Source organism: Ruditapes philippinarum, unplaced genomic scaffold (genome assembly GCF_026571515.1).
Source record: "Ruditapes philippinarum isolate M1 unplaced genomic scaffold, ASM2657151v2 ctg517_1_1_1_1, whole genome shotgun sequence".
In the NCBI taxonomy this organism is placed as follows: domain Eukaryota; kingdom Metazoa; phylum Mollusca; class Bivalvia; order Venerida; family Veneridae; genus Ruditapes; species Ruditapes philippinarum.
In genome coordinates this window covers 370,617-391,609 of record NW_026862442.1, presented here as the reverse complement: position 1 = coordinate 391,609, position 20,993 = coordinate 370,617, and the positions used below count along the sequence as shown (strand labels likewise).

The following is a 20,993-nucleotide window of genomic DNA, read 5'->3' as shown; positions in this document are numbered from 1 at the left end:
ATTTTTACAAATATAGTAAAAACGTATAAATATTATTTGTATAAATATTATCATTGGAAATAGACCAGTTGACGAAAGTCAGGTAAATCTGTAGTTACATATAAAGAAACAATAGTTACATGAAAAGTACATCTGTAGATCAAAATATAGAAACAATAGTTACAAGAAATCTAAGTATAAATAGTGATAACAATATACTGTTTCCAAAAACAAATCCTACTTCTCTTAAATAATCATGACAATAAGTGAAGTCAAAAACAGAAGCGATATTTACTGAAAGAAATATTCATTATTATTGACAAAGTATTCATTATATAAAATACTTCAAATAACTATAACTATAACTGTCACATTTGAATTTTGAATGAGTCTCGAACGTAAAAATGTTCGTTTGTAATATATTTCCACGGATAGAAGAGAGCACATTTTATTATTCAGATTTATTCAAACAGTATAGAAATACGTTTATGTTGTTTACCTTAATTGATTAACGACCTTTCATTTCAATAATATAATTTCAAAAGGAAATAATGTCCTTTTGATCGTTTCTAATGGGTGGACAGTTGTAACAGTTGCAAACCAATATATTTCTTAAAAATATACTATGCTGATCTTGGGGTAAAATAATTTTATCGCAGAAATTTTTTTGGAATCTATGTATGTCTAATTTTAATAAAATCATGTACAATATGTGTGTGGGAAGCTGCATTCACTTTTAAAGGTCAAATAAATTTGGTACTTTTTAAAAAAAGAATTGCCAGTTTTATTAATGGCACTATATATTTCTATTATGTCAACCTACAGTGTTCAACGTTTAAAACGTAACATATCTACTTTGTGTGTTGTCAAAACATGGTTATTCTATATTTACATAGGGGGTATAGCAATTATCAATATTTTATATTATCAATTTTGAGCATAGTATATCTGTAAATTGTATTATTTAAACCAAGATGTTTAGGAAAAATTAGATCTGTATTTGTCAATATTCCGTCCAACCGTTTAACATCCAGCGAAGAAAAAAAATTATATGGCAAATAAATAAATAAATAAATGAATGAATGAATGAATGAATGAATGAATGAATGAATGAATGAATGAATGAATAAAAAAAAAATAAATAAATAAATAAATAAACTTGGTGGAAGTGAAATAATGAAAGTAACCCGAATAGTGCTCAACCTAATTAGTTAAAGAAAATATTGTAAATTTCTGAAAAAAAGTACAAATACAATTGAATTGAGTCATATTTATTGGCATAAAAGCAATGGAATTTAATCTATTTCAGTATGAATTTAAATGTGTCTTGACCATCTCTTGCGTACTATATTTATTACTGCTGCACAGATAGCAGAAAACAGTAAAAATGAGAAAAAAATCAATAAATAATAATAAAATAGAGCATACTTTTATAATTCAGATTTATAGACACAAAGTCGTGGTGTTCATCATTACAACAGATATAACAAATCCTTTTTCTTTAAAAAAAAATTGTAAAAAAAATGTTCTGAATAAATGCTATAAAATACAAGCAACAGTTTACAGTCGTTTTTCAAAAATGATAAAGCCTTTTTAAATATCTGTTTTCTCAACATATACGGATATGCCTATTTACTGCTGTGGTCTTTTTTTTTTTTAGATTTAAACATGATCTACAATCGTATTCACTTTTATCAGCAGTTTTGTAAAGAAACGAATGTAGTCGGATTTTTAGATTGAGAATAGTATCTTAAGTAAGGGAGATAACCGTAACAAATATGTCGGTGTATACTAGTGTATAGTAAAAGCAGGTACAAAATGTTAAAATGTATACGCCTTTTGGAAGGCGATTAATTTCACTTTGGAAGAGGATAAACCCCTCTTTGGAAGGGAATAAATCCCTCTTTGGAATGGGGATGAATTCCTTTTTGAAAAGGGGATAAATTCCTATTTGGAAGGGGGTAAATTTTTCTTTGGAAGAGGATAAATTGCTCTTTGGAAAAGGATAAGGGGATAAATTCCTCTCTTATGCCGTCGTTTCCTCTTGCATGATCGTAAAACAACAATTAAAATGCATACGCGCAGCAATATAGTTCGGCGTCATTTAAGTAAATCAGAACAAATCTTACAAAATACATGTATGCCATGAATTTGAATTTGATTTATTTTTGAAAAACATCTTTTTTGCGGTTCATAACAGTACAATAAACATCAATGTTGCCATTTCATGTAAATATTGCTATATGCGTCGTATTTGTTTCTAACATAAACTAAATTCTTTGTCTAGCCAGAACATAAACCATCCTCAACAATTAATTCCAATGATAAGTACAACTGCATTTCTAAAATGTTATACTGTTTTTACCAGTGGAATTAATTTATATGTATATAAAGTAGAATACAGTAGCTTGTCACGTGTTTCCTTCCTATGGAAATGGTTCTTAAACGTATTAATCCGCGTTATCGCCTCTCATCATTACATTAAGTACTTTAATTTTGTATTTAAGAAAAGTGTGTACCGCACTAGATGGATTTGGTTAGAAATAAGGATGATAAATGAATGCTTAGAGGGATTAAAATTCCTGTAGAAGTGTTTTCATCTAGTTTCCAATATCTCATGGTTGACCATAGTTACACGTGTTATTGTTACTGGTTAAGGGTTAATAAACGTTAAATGTTGATGCTGCACATCAAAGACGCCGCCAATGATGTGATTAGTCACAGGTAAGGTACAAAATCAGCCTTGACAATTGTTCTCTATTACAGTTGAATATCCGATGCATTTATCATTTTTTCTTGGTATGTGCTCGTTGTTTAATAAGTTCCATATTTTTGTGAAAAAGTAGAACCTAATCCATATAATCACAAAATTGTCATGTCTGAAATTCTAAATAAACCAATGTTTTCTGTTGCGACAAAGATTGAAAGGCCTGCTCGAAGCAAAATAAATTCGCGTTAAAAATTTACCAAAATCCGCCAGGAAATGCTCTCCGACTAAGACATGATATCACGTTTGTTAACTGAATATAAAATCTTCAAATCAACCCCTTTGTACTTTTAAAATGTAATATTACACCACTTTTTTGGCGTTTGTTGTGCATTGCAGATATTCTATCTACAATGAATAAAGAGGCAACAATCAATTGAAAAATACATTACGGTAGGTAAAGGAATTGCGATGAATTATACCCAAATGTCTGGTTCCCTGTCCAAATTTGGTTTCTGTCATTAGAATATAGACTGGCACATTGACACGTTATTTATAAGGTAAAGAAAAAAAAAGAAAAAGAATATGGTGTTAAACATGACACTATCACTTAAGTTAAACGTTTATTTTAATTCTTTAAAGCTCGGCGACATCAGAAACATCAGAAAAAACTATTTTTATTAGTGAATCTGAAAACATTGTAATTTTGTTAAAACACAACCAAATCAAAACACAACATAACAATAAAAAATAAATAAATAGATATATAAATAGACAAATAATCAAAAGCAATACTAAAATTTCCCACATTGCTGAATGGAGGAATGCATATCTACAAGTCTAATAAAACGAAGAAAACCTTAAAAATAGCTTCCCTACACGTACCATACCATTATTACAAGTAACATCGGAAAATAATGATGGGAAATAAATTTTTATTAATATGACAAGCCTTAATTTATTATAATTATTGTGTTGTCTCTTATAAGGGTGCTTATTAATAGTTACGCTATTCCAAAAAAAAAAAAAAAAAAATAAAATAAATAAATAAAAAATTTAAAAAAAAAGATAAAAAATAAATAAATAAATAGACGTTTGTTTTTATCTAAACTGATAAGTTTTTAGTCGAGACTTAACAGTGTATTGCCAAATCTTTTGTAACTTTATTCAGTTTTCGAGCTCGTAAAATATCATGAAAGATTTATGAACCAGTCACGTACATGAAGACATTTTCTTTTAAGACAAACCCATAGAATATTTCAATAGAGAGAAAAAATGTTCACATGCTATTATTATCGTTTTAATTACAGAAGAAATCGAGAAAAAGTCAAGTATTTTAAGAAAGAAGCAATGGGTCGCCACATGACATTGTCATGGATTTTTTTCTATGTAATGAAATGTGTTAAATGAAGAGAATTCATGACACGCTTAAAGTTCTAACAAATAAATTTAAATTTTCAGATGCAACAGTCGATCGGACGGGAAGTCAATTAGCCTGCTCTAACTGATTCAAATAATTTCTAAGTGATTTTGAGTTTTTATTTAGTCCCTATGTCTGCAGATAATTAAACATAAAGTGATTCTGTTCATAAAACGCCTGCGGATAGTGTCTGTTTTGCAATCAAGAGTTATCTGAGGAACGGCTATGCAATATAGCGGAACAAATCAACTTGGCATAAATTTGATCGTTTTTTTTGTATGTCATCCTGTAAAACTGTCTTATAGTTAAATATTTTCTTTATTATCGTGTATAAAAAATATTATTCTAATGTTGAATTTAGACTTTTTCTAAATTTAAGTTTCGCTTTATTGTCATCAAATAAATTCGAAAATCTAATTATATAGAGGATATTTGTTTGTTTGTGTGTAAGATGAAATTTTATTTCATCGAGTGGGCTTTAAAAACAGTATTCTCACGAGTGGCGAAGCCACGAGTGAGAATACTGTTTTTAAAGTTCACGAGATGAAATAAAATTACATCTTACACAACAAACAGACAAATTTTCTTTTTATTTTATGCTTAAAAACAAGTTAAAACGAAATTTCCATAATTTTAACGTTAATATTAAAACTGTTTCCCCCATTGAGAGCCCCATTTATTCGGAATTTCTCATTAAAAAAAAGAAGTCTTGAGCTGAAAAATAAGTCCGCCAATCAACATTAAATGACGGTGATATTTATTAATTTTATTAAAAAAATATGAATGATCGCTTGTTTTGATAATAAAAACAAACAATTCTTGTAGGAGAAGAAGTCCAACCATCCATCCATATTTCTGTTACTTAGTGCGAATTTATATTAGACCTGGCTTTGTAAATTGTAAGCGGCAGCCATTTTTTAAAGTTGTGTATTTCATGGGAGGAAAATAATTGTGTAAGATTCAGAGGGATATAATTTGGATTTGTTAGTCATACACATTCTTAAAAGAAAGAAAACTTATTTGAGGATTGTAACAGACAAAAAATAAGTGTTGACAGATGTGAAAACATTCAGAAAAGGAGCTAGGAAAATGGAAAACTTGGAAACCTGCTCAAGAACGCTGGGTTGATTTAACTTATTCTTCGAGTTATGGCTGTCAATGCTTTCAATTTTTCATAAAGCATACGGCAGTTATTGCTCGTAGGATACTTTAATATGCCCAAATGTCATCAAGAGCAGTTTTGCATGGGGAAGGAATGTATTTTTGAGACTGTCAAAATGAAACAAAAAAACGAAATTTGGTGATTGGAATTTCATGAATTTGAATGAATAGATTAGAAGTAAGTTTTCTTCTTTTTATTACTTTTGACATTTAAGTTATTTATCAATTTCAGTTTTGCTTTTTCTTTAAACAGCCTGACATTGTCAGAATTGTCAGCAAAAATAAAATTGAGGTACCACATGGGGAAAATCTTAAAAAAGTAGTTTCGTCATTGAAAAGAGTGAAATTATATTTTGATAATTTTCACTGTGAAATTACCAAAAATAATTTTTTTACGGATAAATCAGTAATCCACTGAAAAGCATAAAATAAAGCTCAATAATGCCGAAACATCATCGTACGCGTATTATAAATTATTAGAAACTACATTTTGGTCAGACCACGGGTTCCTGCCTAATCTGCCAATGATTCTTATGCTTTTGTTTCATTTACAAAGACATGTAGCAACTCAACAATAACTTTTTCCAATCTTTTTCATTTTATTGATATGAAAATAAAATTAAAGTTTTTGTCCGCCCCAAGCCTGCCCCACAAATATTTTTGTATCATACCCCTTGTGAAATCAACAGGTATTTTTTTCTCCATATGTTTCAACTAAACTTATATTATATCGACAAATGACATTGCTTCACAAACACAGTATCGTATAAAAGTATTGCCTAAATGATTACATTTGTAAAAGAAATAACAATATTTACATACATATTTAAGATATCTCTTTTTGATTCTTTAATTTCAAATTTTGCATATTAAATTAATGTACAATATACTTGATACCTCTTATAATATCGTATATATCAGAATGAAAAAAAGTTATTTATAATAATTCGTAACATCATTTTTTATTGGATAATCGTGGGGTGTATATATTTTTTTTATAAATCAGCACGTTTGTATCAATTTTCATTGGATTATTTTGGCTTTTATATTATTAGTTATAAATATATTTTGACAGGTTATATGGCCCTATGTAAACAGTTGTTTGAAAATATGACCCGAGCTGCTAGGCAAGGGTACGTTATATTGCAAACAACCGTTTATATACAGTAATATAACCTGCCAGATATATTTATAACGAATTTATAATACAGCAAGAATCTTTTTTTTGGAGAAAAAAGTGAGATTTCTTCATAAATTGACAGCAGACAACAGTGCTAGGGGGCGTGATGGATGTTGCACGTATTCATAATCCCTCATGTACAGACTCGATCAAACTGAGTCTGCAATTCTCGAGGGATCACTTTGTTTCCAGATTTTTATACTTCACAACAGCAGGTGTCAAATGCTGTGTGGCAGCTGTAAAAAGTTGCCCCGTATTTCACTTCAGTGTTGTTCTATTTTTCTGGTCATTCGGGATCATTGATGCTAGCACTATTAAATGTTGAGAATTGAGTATCGCTCAAGCTGGTGCTAGGGGGCGTGAGGGATGTTGCACGCATTTATAATCCCTCATGTACAGACTCAATCAAACCGAGTCTGCAATTCTCTTGTAATTTTGTTGTGATTAATGCTTCCGAGGGATCACTTTGTTTCCAGATTTGTATATAAAACTATATAAATGTCACGACTGATCCAATGAAAAGCGACGTTACAAACGTGCAGTATTACAAAGTTCTATATGGACGGCTGCTGTCAATTCATGAAGAAATCACACTTTTTTCCCTACAAAATGAAGTTTGTTGTATCGTAAATTCGTTGTAAAGATTCTTGACAGGTTCCTTTTTGTATATAAACGGTTGTTTTGCAATATTACCGTTTATATAGTTCCGTATTTGTCAAAATCTTTATAATCAAAATCTTTATACATATACAGTAATATCTAGTGACATGTCATTAATAATGGTCACATGACAAATATCAAGATATATATGTACACATTATAACAACACAAACAACAACAACAAAAGAAAAACACACGCACGCACGCACACAAAGTACAAAAGAACAAACATACAAATTCAAAATGATATAGATACTAAGATTTCTTATGTTAATTTAATCAGCTCTGGGGTCGTTTGTTTATGATATTAAAACATAAAAGGGTTTGCCTGAAGACATAAAGATAGCTAGATTCCAAGATTACAAATACTCATTTTCACCTGACAATGCATTTATTTTGCTCTACAAATAATTAATTTTCCTCTCCAGAGAACGTAAAAGATTCTAAATGAAGAAAGATAAGGTTATTCATTAAGAGCCTAAAAAATAGATATAATAAATTCTATTTCTGAGAAATCAAGGAAATGTTCTTAGTAAGAATATATACCTCTGATATAGCTATGTTTTCATAAACATTTGCTTGTTTAAACAAACCTTTTTTTAGAATATTATGTGCTTATGTGATTATTTTTGAAAGTATGATTTTGCAATATTCTTTTTAAAAAGACGCAGTTCACTGCTCTAGACACTATAATTTCCAATTAAAGCAATTAAACAAAAACCAGACAACAACAAAAATGCGTTAATCATATATGTAATACAGTAAATGTAGGAAACCGTCTAGTCTACTATAATAAGTATAAAAGTTATTTCGTTCGCAGAAATATTATTACTTAATTCATAAATTTAATTAATTAAATCAATTCTGTGTTAGTTTGCCAGTTCCAAATTAATAGAAAGTTTTTACCATATATAGCAGAACGTAATTAGTCATCATCCTTTATTTGTTTGTTTTGATAACCGTCGAAGACGTAAGAGATATAAACTTGGCGTTGTCCATTCACCCGGACGTTTGTCCGTATAAACCAGAACTACATTATGGGGTTTGGTCTATTGTTCTCATAACAATAGATGTCTTTGGTGTCATTCATTCCGCTTCTCTTGTGGGGTTATTTTCTGCATTGTGGGGTTAAAAAGAGCAAAAAAAAAATAACAAAAGAAAACCCCATAATGTAGCTCTGGTAAGAACGTCCGTCCATCCGTCTCGGACAAATTGCATTGGTTTATGACCTTCATTCCGTCCATAATTTTAGTTAAAATTGAAAGGAAATCACATTAACCATCGTTTTTTTTAAGTGGACATTTTCACTTTTTTGTTGGGTCATTAGGCGACTTTCCAGCATTACTGATTGAGGAAGACCCCGGGACATTTTCACACAAAGAAAAAGAAACCATAGCCCCAAAATGTTGGAAAGTATGTCCACACATTTAAGCGGCATTATGGGATAGATGTATTGGTTAATTAATAGTTGCGTATGGTGTGAAATGAGCTTGCTTACATGTGCGAAAGATCTAAGAATAACCTTATCATGTCAACTCAGGAAGAACATCCGTCTGTCCGTCAGTCACAATTTGACCGGAGCATAAAACTTCAAACAATTTCAGTTAGATTCATAACACATGAAACATAATAATAAGTGGTTACATCTCATTGAGAAATAGTGCAGCGCCAATTGTAACTCTCTTTGCAAAATGTTTGGGTCATTGTCTTTTGATAGTTTTCATTCTTTTTTTATGGAGATATCAACTCGAAAGGTCATTAATGGATAAATCTTAATAAGGAAAAATGCATTATAAAAGAACTGTCATCATTTTGAAATAATTGCTCTTGTACTTTGCTATGTTTCATACCTTAATTTTGAGCGATGCTATTTAAGAAGTATTGGATGTTTCAATGTAGGGAAAGTGCAATGCACAAGAACAACGATTTTCTAATGCATAATTTTGAATTTAGATGGCTTTTTTTAAAAATTCTGTACAGAAGTTATTGCTCTCTGTTTCTTTTCTGTAATTGTTTTCCATTAAAATTTATCTACAGAATATGGTTGTGCAATACATTGGATATGAAATATTTTATCCTGCATTATTATATGATCTAAATATAGCTGCAATCTCATTGGTCTAAACAGTAGTCAACAGAACTTTTTATAAAATCATTTCCCAGTCTAAAAATAGATTGAGACTCATATTTAATGACCATACACCGTAGACTGTTGTAGACTGTTAATTACGCGTGTTAATTAAAAAAAATAATTGTTGCGTTTTGTTCTTTATGGCATATTTTTTTTTATTGAAATATCATAACTTTACTATTATACTTAAAGGCTACACCGCAATGATGAGTATAAACTTGAATTACTTTTGTATGCGCAGCGTTCGAGTAGTCGTTGCAGGCCTAACACGTGCTTCTTTTTTCTCGCGCTTCAAAGAGGCAAAAATTTTACATGTATATAAGGTTGTACATTTTGTGATATTTTTTAATTCTTAGCCTATTCATATAATAAAACAATAATTGACTAGTGAGCTATTGAATATGATGTGATATTCACCGGCAGAAAGTCATATTGACCTCAGCTTTTGCCTGGGTCAATATGTCATCTGCCGGTGAATATCACATCATATTCAATGGCTTACTAGTCAATAATTGTATAATATTATATTGCAATATGTTTTCAGATATCTCAATATATTAAAGCTTATTTAAAAAAAACCCAAAACATTTTATTAAAGATAGAAATGTATTCATCTTGAATTAGCTTGACTTCAAGTGACATTTACATTAAGTTATTTAAATTCCTTCATTTATAATGCTTTTTTAGCAACACGTTTTGAAATCTGTTATAAAATGGATTCTGACATACCATTTATTGGGACATAACATTATGTGATAAACTCTTTCAGTCAATGTTCTGTAGGTTTTACCCTTGATTGTCTAGCAATTTATGTAGTTCACAATATATTGCAACATATTGCAATGTTTCAGTAAATATCACAATATATCGCAATATGATTTTTCTTGCAATACCCATCCATACTACAGCATATCTATATGGACAATCAATGCCTTTATGTAACTACATGTATAGCTAATGTTTTTACATTTTATGATATTAATAGTGATTCCAAGAAGGCAAATGTAATAAATAAAAGAAAAGCAAAGATTCCGAATGTGATGTGTTATTTTAAAATATGAATTAGAAACAACATATGGCCTTCGAGAATTCTCGCACCTGCGTTTCGTTACGTTATATAATGTCACTTAAAGAACAATTAGAATTGTAACAAAAAAATCAAAATGAATTCAGATGTTGAGTCCACACTTGATTAATATCCTTTAATAGTTTGTACGATTTTATCTCTAAATGTTTCTTCCGGTAAAAACCAATTAGAGTGCGATTAAGGGATGCGTTCATTAGTGCTGTTGAGGAAATAATATTACTTAAAATACATTTATAACACTGCCCAACAATATATTTGCTGTTTCTTTTACTTTTAAAAAAATCTTTGGATCTGGCTTGTTATTTTTTTACATTATTTACATTAAAATTAGCACAACAAGCGTATTATGTTTTATTTAAAGAAAGTTTCAATAGCTATCCATTGGCAAAATCTGCATCAGATTTGTATACTAAAATACTTGCGTTAATTTGTCTTAGTTTAAGCCTATTTAACCATTGGCCAGATCTCTGTCGTCGCTCCCCCCTAACCTGCTTTCTTGGATACTGTAACTAATAACAATTTCTCCGCAAGTGATCGGCGGCTAATCTCACTAAAAAAAGATCAGGATCAGAATCAAAGGATCCTGATTTTATTTTCATAGTTTCACTAAAATTGATCGTATTTTGCTGAATGTTACATAGCGATTATGTAAAATATTGCTGATTTGCAAAGAAACAATCGTTTTTCGGATAAAATAGACAAATATCGAAATAAATACAAAAATAGTCGAATCAAAATGAGAGTTAGTTTAAGGATAAATATCAATATTTGAATCAGTTGTTAAATGTTTATATCTTTTAAAATAACAATTTATTACTTCTAAAATTTCATAAACATGCTATTTCAGGTCCAATTTTATCAAATTGATATTAAATATTTCAGCAATGAGGATGAACAATGGAGAATAATTGAGTTTTTAGATATGATCTTGATCTTGATCCTGATCCTAAGTAAACACGTGGTCAGAAAATCTGCTGCGAGAGACATTTGCCCCTTACACTGAAGTCCAAAATCAGTTGTCACGGAACAATCTCGCCTCGCCCAAGTATCGTTCTATACAGAATAATTTGACGGATAGACAATAAAATTATAAAAAACATTTAACCTTCCAGTCAGAAATTAGTTTAATTGAAGGTGATCACCACATTATAGTGTAATTTGTTTTAAATGGTTCGTTACTTTTTTGCGTGGTATTTATGATACATATTTTCTAACTGTAAAGCGTTGATATATATCATAGGTCATAGAATTTTACAGAACGTAGAAGACATTGGATTCTTGATTAACTTCTGGGCAATTGTCAATAGGTATGAACTATTCGTAATTCAAAATAGCCTTACCCTGAAGATAAACGTCATCAGACTAAACTATTGCCTTAGTGGGGTCAGTGATTTTGTTTTCTGCAAACTTATTTAGACAAAATTATCTATACATTAGACAAAAACATGACATCCTTGGGTATATCACAATTGTTTAATCAACAAGTATGTTGAGGTAAATTCAGAATTTTAAGGATTGGCGTTTTGCTTGACTTTGTCAAAAGTAAATAAACCAAATAAAGTAACCGTGTATCTAATATAAATAAATCGACTTTTATCGCAATCACTTCGATATATCGAATGCGTAGTTTTATGGTTATGGATGTCTTGGAAGTTTAATTGGAGGTAAAGAAAAGTGAAGACGATGCAATTCTCATGCTCTCTTTACATTATCCAGCCAGACAGAACCACGGGCGACCAGTAGGACACCGTTCAAGAACGGGGTTCCAGAGAAGACAGCAAATCCGACGCAAGGGGATGAAATTGCACTGGGACAAAGGTAAAAAAGAAAACGAAATGAAGCAGTCCTTAAAGAAAGCAAACCATCACAGGGTGGATGTATATGTATTTCTTATGCGATTACTAGGTCGACATTATCTTGCCAAGTGTTATCACCTCATTATCTCAATAAAATTCAGTTTGAAGAGAATTATGTATTATCCAAAACTAAGTCGTCATACATTCAGAATACAAAAACAAAGTTAATGTTCAGGATTTGAAATAATTTATAATGTATAGTTACAGTGAACTTTAAATTCTTAAATACTATTATACGTTTTTATTTAACACAATAAACACAACGGTTTAGACTGTCTTGGATTGACAATTCAAGACAAATAGTTACATGTTCACAGTAGGCGTAGTTGCGTAGGTACCTACTAAAATACTAAAATGTCAATCCTGTAAAAAGTACATTAGATTTTCTCCATTTGCCCTCTTTAAAAAATGTAAACAAATCAAATAGCACTCCCCAGAGATCAGATTAATGATATTTTGATGCTCGCTTTGCCATATGTTAAGAAACCAGCTTTGTAAAGACACGTTTTAAAAGTCAAAATTGTTCATTAATTTACCTAGAAGTTCAACTCTTATTTATGTCCGAGTCACTTGATTTAAATATCATCTTTTATAAAAATTATATGCTTACAAAATTTCCAATAATTTATATAAATGGTTAAAAAATGGATACAAAAGTTATCTTAGTTATATTTGAGACTTAAAGGGAGACACAGGCAAAATTTTTATTTCTTCGTTTTGAATTTTTTATTCATTATTTTGTAAATGACCTCAAAATAAATAAACTGGGCAGTCACAGGAACAAAACTTTTCTCCTTGTAAAGAATAAAATGGTGGTTTTCTAACTTGACCCACATGGATCAGGTTAGAGCGTTAAGATTTCAAATTAGTGAACTCGGGAAACGTTAAAGAACATGTCAAATGAATGACTTAGACTTGTTTCGATCATACAATATCTACAATACCTGTTATTGTAACTTCCAGGGTTTGTTCAAGTCACATTACTTGTTTTAAAACTACTTGTTGATTCTGTCGGCGTCAAAATTTCGTTCAACATATATAGATGTACTTATGCATAAACTCAAAATATATATGACTGATACAGAAAGTCATGCTGGTACTTTAGCATGATTTGAGTACATAAGATCATTTTAAGATTGTTGTTACTAATTTGCCTGAGTATCCCTTTAAATTGACATGATTGCCATTGAAATGTAAATAATCACTTAACTTTAAAATAAAAAATTACTTAACATTTTGTCATAATTGTATTCAATTTTTACATTTTACAATACGGAAAAAAATCAATAATGCATGTGACCAACGGAAATTCCTATAAAAATCGTTCAGTATGTATCGGTAAAGTTCGACATGTATACATACATGTATTAAGTATCTTTAAGTGAATTGCTGAATTCAAATTTTGGTTGATAATATCATTTAAGGGCATGAATGGTGACATGTCCGGGGTCCATAATCTCAGTTTCTAAAAGGGCAGATGGACCCTTATTAAGCATAGAATACATACATACATCGGTAAAGTTCAATTCTTCAAAAGTGTGGGGCAGTCTTTTTATAATAACGGTCGTTTTTATATTATATCATAAACATATTCCACTCTCAATCATTGATCAATCACCAGTATAATACTCAATCTTTTGGAATATATTACTAATTCAACTCAAGATGACAGCTAAAAAATTGGTATAGTGTCACAATAGTGCCATGATAGTGTCATAAACATTTTCTATCATAATTCTTACCCCTTCGTTAATAAGGCAGTTATAAAATTAAGAAATATGTCGCGTTTCTGCTGATTCTTCGCAATATTCTTTTTTCCTCGAACACCTTTAACTTACATAAGTAATATATATAAATGTCATTCTAATAAATATTCTTTGGCTTAACCAATTTAAGAACATTTACGTACTTTTATTTAGCATATAAGCTGTTAGATTTATCAACCAATGTTGAAGTGTTTAAGTCAATTATACTTTTACAGAAATTTTACCATTTTTCATAGTTTGAATGGAGCGCAGACATATTTTTTCTGCTTAATGATTTATTTTTACAATTCAGTTAAAGAAAAAAAACACGGATTACAATTAAAATATTCATGTTATATACTGTTTTTTCCTTCCCGTAATTAAAAACAGATGATGACTTCATTTAAAGAATGTCATGTTTCTACTTTGTCAGAAATGACTGTAACACAAATATGTTTACTTATTTCAAATAAATGAAACTAAAGCACATCTGAGTCAAACATGCTGTACTCCTATATTTAGATCACAACCACACATTTTTCTATTTTATTGGTAAAAAAATCGGCTTTTAGAAAAAAAGAAAGAAAATGACAGACGATCTCCTTAAACAATGATATGTATTGACGGTGTTGAAGTTTACTAAAAGAGGCGATGCGGACAAATTGCGCTTTTCCAAGCTGTTCATAAAAGGTTCATGCACTTTGACATCATATGATTCTATTTTTTTTCTCTAGAATATTAAGTTACAGTTGACGTTCCCCAATGGCATGTGTTTTTCTCTCTGTAATATTTACTGATATTCCATGGAAATAAAAATGATACACTCTTTCAACCCTTTCTCGACATTTAAACATTATAAGGTGATTAATTGAAGTTTTAATCAGATTATTTCTTTACATTATCGTTCAATAGCAATCGTAAAAACATCGTTTCTTTCCGTGTACTTTGGATAAGTGCCCTAGTACACACAAACGTAATTCGCTCCAAGGTAACTTTTGCAAACATTTTCAATTTCAAATATCACTTTTGTTATTTTTTCTACTGTATAAAAACATATTTCTTTCACTTTTGCAACAAAAGAGGCACATGGAGACCACCCTTTTTACCATGTGACTGAAAGCAATTCCAATATGTCGCCTTATTATGTCAGGGGTGTACTGCGAAGAAAAATCGCGGAGGATATCAGATGAATCAAACTATTACACATGTACATCGTCTTATAAGTAATAGTTATAGTATATGAAACGAGGCAGTCACGGGGATATACCACTGGCTGGGGCGACATCAAGGGATGTTTCTGCTAAAAAAAGCGAGGCCGTTAGGCCGAGACAATTTTTTGCAGAAACATCCCGAGATGTCGCCCAGCCAGTGTAATATCCTCGTAACTAACGAGTTTCATATACTATAATTGTTTTATCGCAATGGCATGTTTTCTTTTTTTTGTAATAGAAATAAATAAATAAATAAATAAATAAATAAATAAATAAATAAATAAATAAATAAATAAATAAATCAATCAATCAATCAATCAATCAATCAATCAATCGTTAACTACATTATGTACAGTTATATATGATAAGGCAGTTTTTTTTCAAGTTGTTTTCACTGCCGCAAAAAAGATATACAAAAGACATCCAATGTAAGAGGCGGATTGTAAATTGTAATATTGATTCAAGATTAAAGAGCTTTTTTCAGTGGAAATAATTCATTCAGCAGATGTACCAGAGTAAATTACATTTCATTAATTATCTTTGTTTATATTTTTCATTGTATTTATTTATTTTATTTTATTGATTCCATTATTTTGCTAATGGGAATGGTCGTTACCACTGCCCCATTGGAGCCTCTTTGAAAAAACTGCATTGATATATACAAGGTGCGAAAAAACTCAAACGCTATATAGCAGTCGAGTTTTTTTCCTATATGAATCAATGAAAAAATGATACTGTTATATATCAATACAGTTTTCAAATGCTCATTGAAGAGTACTGAGTATAATGGGTTCGTAAGAACAAAGGAAAAGTTCCAAATCATGCGATAATTATAAATATTTTTTCCGAAATATATACAGTGTATATAAAAAATTGATAAGATCTAGACAGAGCTAAAAAAATCTTTTTCAAATCAAAATAGAATATAAATAATCCATGTAATCGCTATAATGAAGATATGTCTATGATATCAGAGGAAGTTTTATTTTACAAAGCAACATTTCTTCTTATCAGATTTTAGCGCATCAGTGAATTTAAAAATAACATGTTTCCTATAACAGAAGCGTATTGTCTTCTTTTTTCTTATATCATTTTATAACAACAAGAATAAAATGAAATGATATTCGGCCTCTACATCATGTGAAAAATTTACAATACAAACATTATCTTGCATTTCTTTCAGTTCTATTCTTTGTAACCTACCAGTTGGTACGTGTAATAAATGAGAAGATTTTATTACTTTCTTATTGTATAAATACTGTCTCTGGAACACGGCTAAAAGATAATACCTATTCTTTAAAATACATGTTTTACAAACTGATTCTAGAGATGTTTCGACTCGATCAATAACATGAAATAATGAGACGTTTTAATTTCTTATTTGCTTGTAAACATAATCAAATAAAACATGATTTCATTTTTACCCATCAAAACTCACCGATAAAACGTCTCATATGTGTCAATTATTAAAACATATCTAATACGTATTAAAAAAACAAATATTTTTTTTTACAGCCAATCATTTTAATGACATTTATTTTCATTCCTTTTATTTCAAAGAAAGAATTTCCAACTAATAAACCTACTTATGGTTTTGTTTCCAATCTTCTTAAATTACAAAACCAATTGCTTTGTGATTCATGATATTTTTTATACATTAAATGTAAGAAAATGAAAAACAACTCCTTATTTTAGAACAAATGAGCCGTGTCACGACAAAACCAACATAATGGGTTTGCGACCAGCATGGATCCAGACCAGCCTGCGCAGTCTGATCAGGATCCATGCTGTTCGCTAGCAGTTTCTTTACTTGTTATAGGGTCTTTATGCGAACAGCATGGATCCTGATCAGACTGTGCGGATGCGCAGGCTGGTCTGTATCCATGCTGGTCGCAAACGCACTATGTTGGTTTTGTCATGACGCGGCTCAAATGTCATTTGATGAAACCACGAGCCATTGTCACGATTTTTTCGGATTTGTCCAGTATACATATTTTAAGTTCTGTACTATACTATATAACAAATACTTTACCATTGAAATAAAATAAAATCACAGACATAAATGGATAATAAATGATATAGTATGATATTTTCAAGCTGACTGCAATAGCATTACCTGTTTTCTTCTACATTTTAAAGGAACTCCACTGAGGCCCAAAAGCCTAAAAACATTAAATTTGTATCCTTACATAAAACACTTAAAAAAGAGAAAAATGCAAAAGATTATTTAGAAATATACTAAGAAATTAAATCGTATTTTATGCTATTCTTAGCCTGATTTGAGTGAAAAGCATTGCAACGTTTTTCATTTTTGGGTTATTATTCGCTTTAAAAATAATTATTATCCTGGAAAAAACTGTTGAGCGAATGATCTAAAATTTTGCACACAAATTATTAGTCTGCACCTACACCAAATGGAGCATTAATCTCGAAAAAATATATATCCAGTCATGTCATGTTAAAAAAACCTTCAGTGGAGTCCCTTTAAGTTTCAACTTATTTTACTGCAGCACATACTTGTAAAATTTTATATAAATGTTAAGTATGTACCAAAAGCCAAATGGGTTAGGTTACATGTTCTTACAACATTTGATTAAGCTCTACCCAGAAATGAATATCATATTTTAGACACATGTGCTCGAAAATACTCGGATTTTTTCTTAAATATTTATTTTCAAATATCAATATTTGTTATATTAATATTTGTGTTATAAATATATTGTTTTTAAAACAAAATATCAAAATAAACAAGATATCTCACAAAACTAAACAACAATGATACTAGTAACTGGAAAATATGAACTACTGAATTATTTATGTCATTTTTGACATTGTTATATTATTTTCACATATTTAATTCAATTTAAGATTTTAATGAACCACCTATTCAAACAGGTTTTAATGCTACTACTAGATTACAATGACTAGATATATCTGACTTGATAATAAAATGAAAAGATTTTGTTTAATAGGAATTGTGCGGAAAACGAATTAGCGAAAATTAACGAAAAGCGGATGCATCAGTATATAGACTGACATAATTTATTTGCATTTTACATAACCTTAACGTACTATTATGATATTACAGAAACATTTAAAGCAGCATGCTTCCAGATTCATGCGAATCATTATGAAATTGTTGAACATGTTTTTAAAAGTAAACATTGTGACGTGAACAAAGTATTGCAAACGACATTTTCAATACACGTAAATTACCAAATACATGTCATGAATATACAAAAATGGCCCATGCTTTGTTAGTCACGCAGTAGAAATATGGTGATAAATGCTGCAAAAGTAGTCATTAATCGCACATTATATGCAAATTATGACTTGAATCTTTTTAGTTTTTCTTAATATCTCAGTACATTTTTCTCAAATTTGATTTTCTTCAAATATTTTTGCTCATGTGGAGGCATGCAGCTTAAAAGTGGGGGTCAGAGAGCTCGTTTCTAAATTAACTGTACTTCAATGTGAATTTTCATTTTACTATTGTAGGTAAGTTCTTGTGCAGTTAACTTATACTTAAGTCTGAGAAATTTTGCTATATATGTTTTTTTCTTCATTTTACCGTTTGTAACAATACACGATTTTATGAAATTCAACTAAACAGTTGTGTAACCTTTTTTGAGATCAATTTAAAAGACTGAGCATTATTGAAAAATTAGCTACCTTAAAAAAAAATTGGCATAAGTTTAAGAAGTAAAAATAAAAAAGGTAACTAATAAGTGAGCTAGCTACGTTGAAGGCCTTGCTAATATGTGAATTATCTGCTTTAGTGTTTTTTTTTTTTTCAAAATCAAGGGCAGATAACTCTAAAAACGAGCTCGGTTGCTCTCGGTCACTTACAACGTTTCTACAATCATACATCTTAGATCAAGGAAACTTTAAATAAATTATATTACACCGTTTTCATTCTGCTTATATTTTATATAGCTGTAGCAAAAAATAATGTATGATATTCACTCAAGCTGCATTTGTCTTAGCAAAAATAGAAATGCATTTTCAATTGAAAAGACACTGGCCTTCTACACACCGCATGAATTTTACCTCTTGAATATTATTAAATATATAATTTGTAAAGATATTGTCGTCAAATCTTCGTTTTATGTCAATATTTGGTTACGAAATAAACAACAAAAATTACTCAAATAAATATTGAAAAACGCGTAGTGAAATATTTGAACTCATCATTTAAATATATAATTATTACCATCAATCTGCATGTACTTTTATCAATGAAAAAAACAATTAATTATTATAAACAAACTTACTTTCTCTTTTTCTGTAAAGTCCTTTCTGCTGTTCGCTATTTGTTTGTTGAACTCCTTTTTATATATGTTTTATGTTGACCAATTCAGCAATCAAGTTAGTTTGTTCTATTTGCCACAAAAACAACACTGTTATACAAATTTTCATCAAAGTAGGCGTCTTTCGGGATTGTCGCTTCATTAATATTTATTTTTATCAAAATCGGCATGTTTGCGCTTAATTCAGTTTCGTGCGCATGCGCAAGCGGGCATCGATCATGCGCAAACATTCGACTTGAGTATTTCCTTAGTTTTTATTTTGCTATAAAGTGATTCTATTGATAATTACACTGTGTTACATTAATTTTTTTTACGTGTGACGAACTCTTTCAGAAAAAGGTAAAAAACCGATTGCAAAAGACTCTCGAGTGAATCGAATTGAACGTATAATGTGCTGTAATTAGGCAGAATGTAGTAATATCTACTTTCGATGCTTTAGTTATTACACCTATAAGTGGCTATAGATTAGTTGTTAAGAGCATCAGATGCGATCGCTATAAAGAAAACAAATAGTCTTTTATAACAGTAAAGCCACAAATTCACTAATGGTTTATAGTACACAGAAAATGCGAACAAGTGCCTCAAATGTTTTTTTGTTAAATAATTACTGCTAGAAAGTAACAAATATATTTAATAAACCACCATTTTTGTTGAATCACATACGAAGAAATGTGAATAATATCTATTATGAATATTTGATTGACTTAATACTCACACAGTTTATCAACTAAATTAAGTAACTTAATGTTTAAGTAAAAACAGGCAATTTAAGTTTGCATAACATGTTGTCCAATTTTAAAAAGAACCATAGTCTTTCTATTAGTCCTTATAAGATTTTTGTATGGTGCAAGATACAGATACAGAAAGATGTCCCAAGAAACGATGCTTCTCCTAGTTCTTTAGCGTGCCATGTGTTTAAGTACTCATAAACGGGACCTCAAATTTTAATGACTGATCAGAAATTTTAGTTGAAACAGTAACCTGAAGTTTCCCGTTCTAGTATAGTCCGTTCAGTGCAAACCGGGGACTATAGGAACATTCGACGAATAAGCTCGGAATTTTGCGAAGGTGGCTACGGAATAACAAGGATGCTGATATTTTTACACAATATAACACGAAGTCTCTTCTGTGGCTCAGACCTTAATTGATTTTATTATTAAAATACAACAGTGGAACTATCAGTAGTAAAGTGCTTGGCCTTGCCCATCCATACTATATCATTAGGGTCGTTCCCCCACAAAGCGAAATGTCATTTATCAATTCATTAATAGATTCAAACGGTTCATTATTAGTGAGAAATGTTGTTTAATAATTATAATGTTTAATACGACTACGAATTTGTTCATTATCTTTTTTACTTTACAATTCCGAAGAGACACACCTATTTCTTAGAAAAGATTACGAAACTGCTATCGACTAGATATTGGATATATAGTTCTCACATACAATTGCTTTCCTTTTTTGTCATTAGTTATATAATTAGTATGACATATATATGTTTATTTGATATAAATGTCCGTCCGTCCGTTAGTATGAAAATTAAAAA

General features: G+C 30.0%; 1 protein-coding gene across 2 annotated transcripts in view; it reads right to left on the bottom strand.

Annotated features, from left to right (window-relative positions):
- Positions 1–19,614, bottom strand: part of LOC132719092 (uncharacterized) — a 33,196-nt gene extending 13,582 nt beyond the window's left edge. For both annotated transcript variants that reach the window (XM_060702835.1, XM_060702836.1), the window contains exon 1: positions 19,412–19,614. The gene's annotated coding sequence lies outside the window, so the exon portion shown is untranslated. The remainder of the gene's footprint in view (positions 1–19,411) is intronic.
- Positions 19,615–20,993: the final 1,379 nt, after the last annotated feature.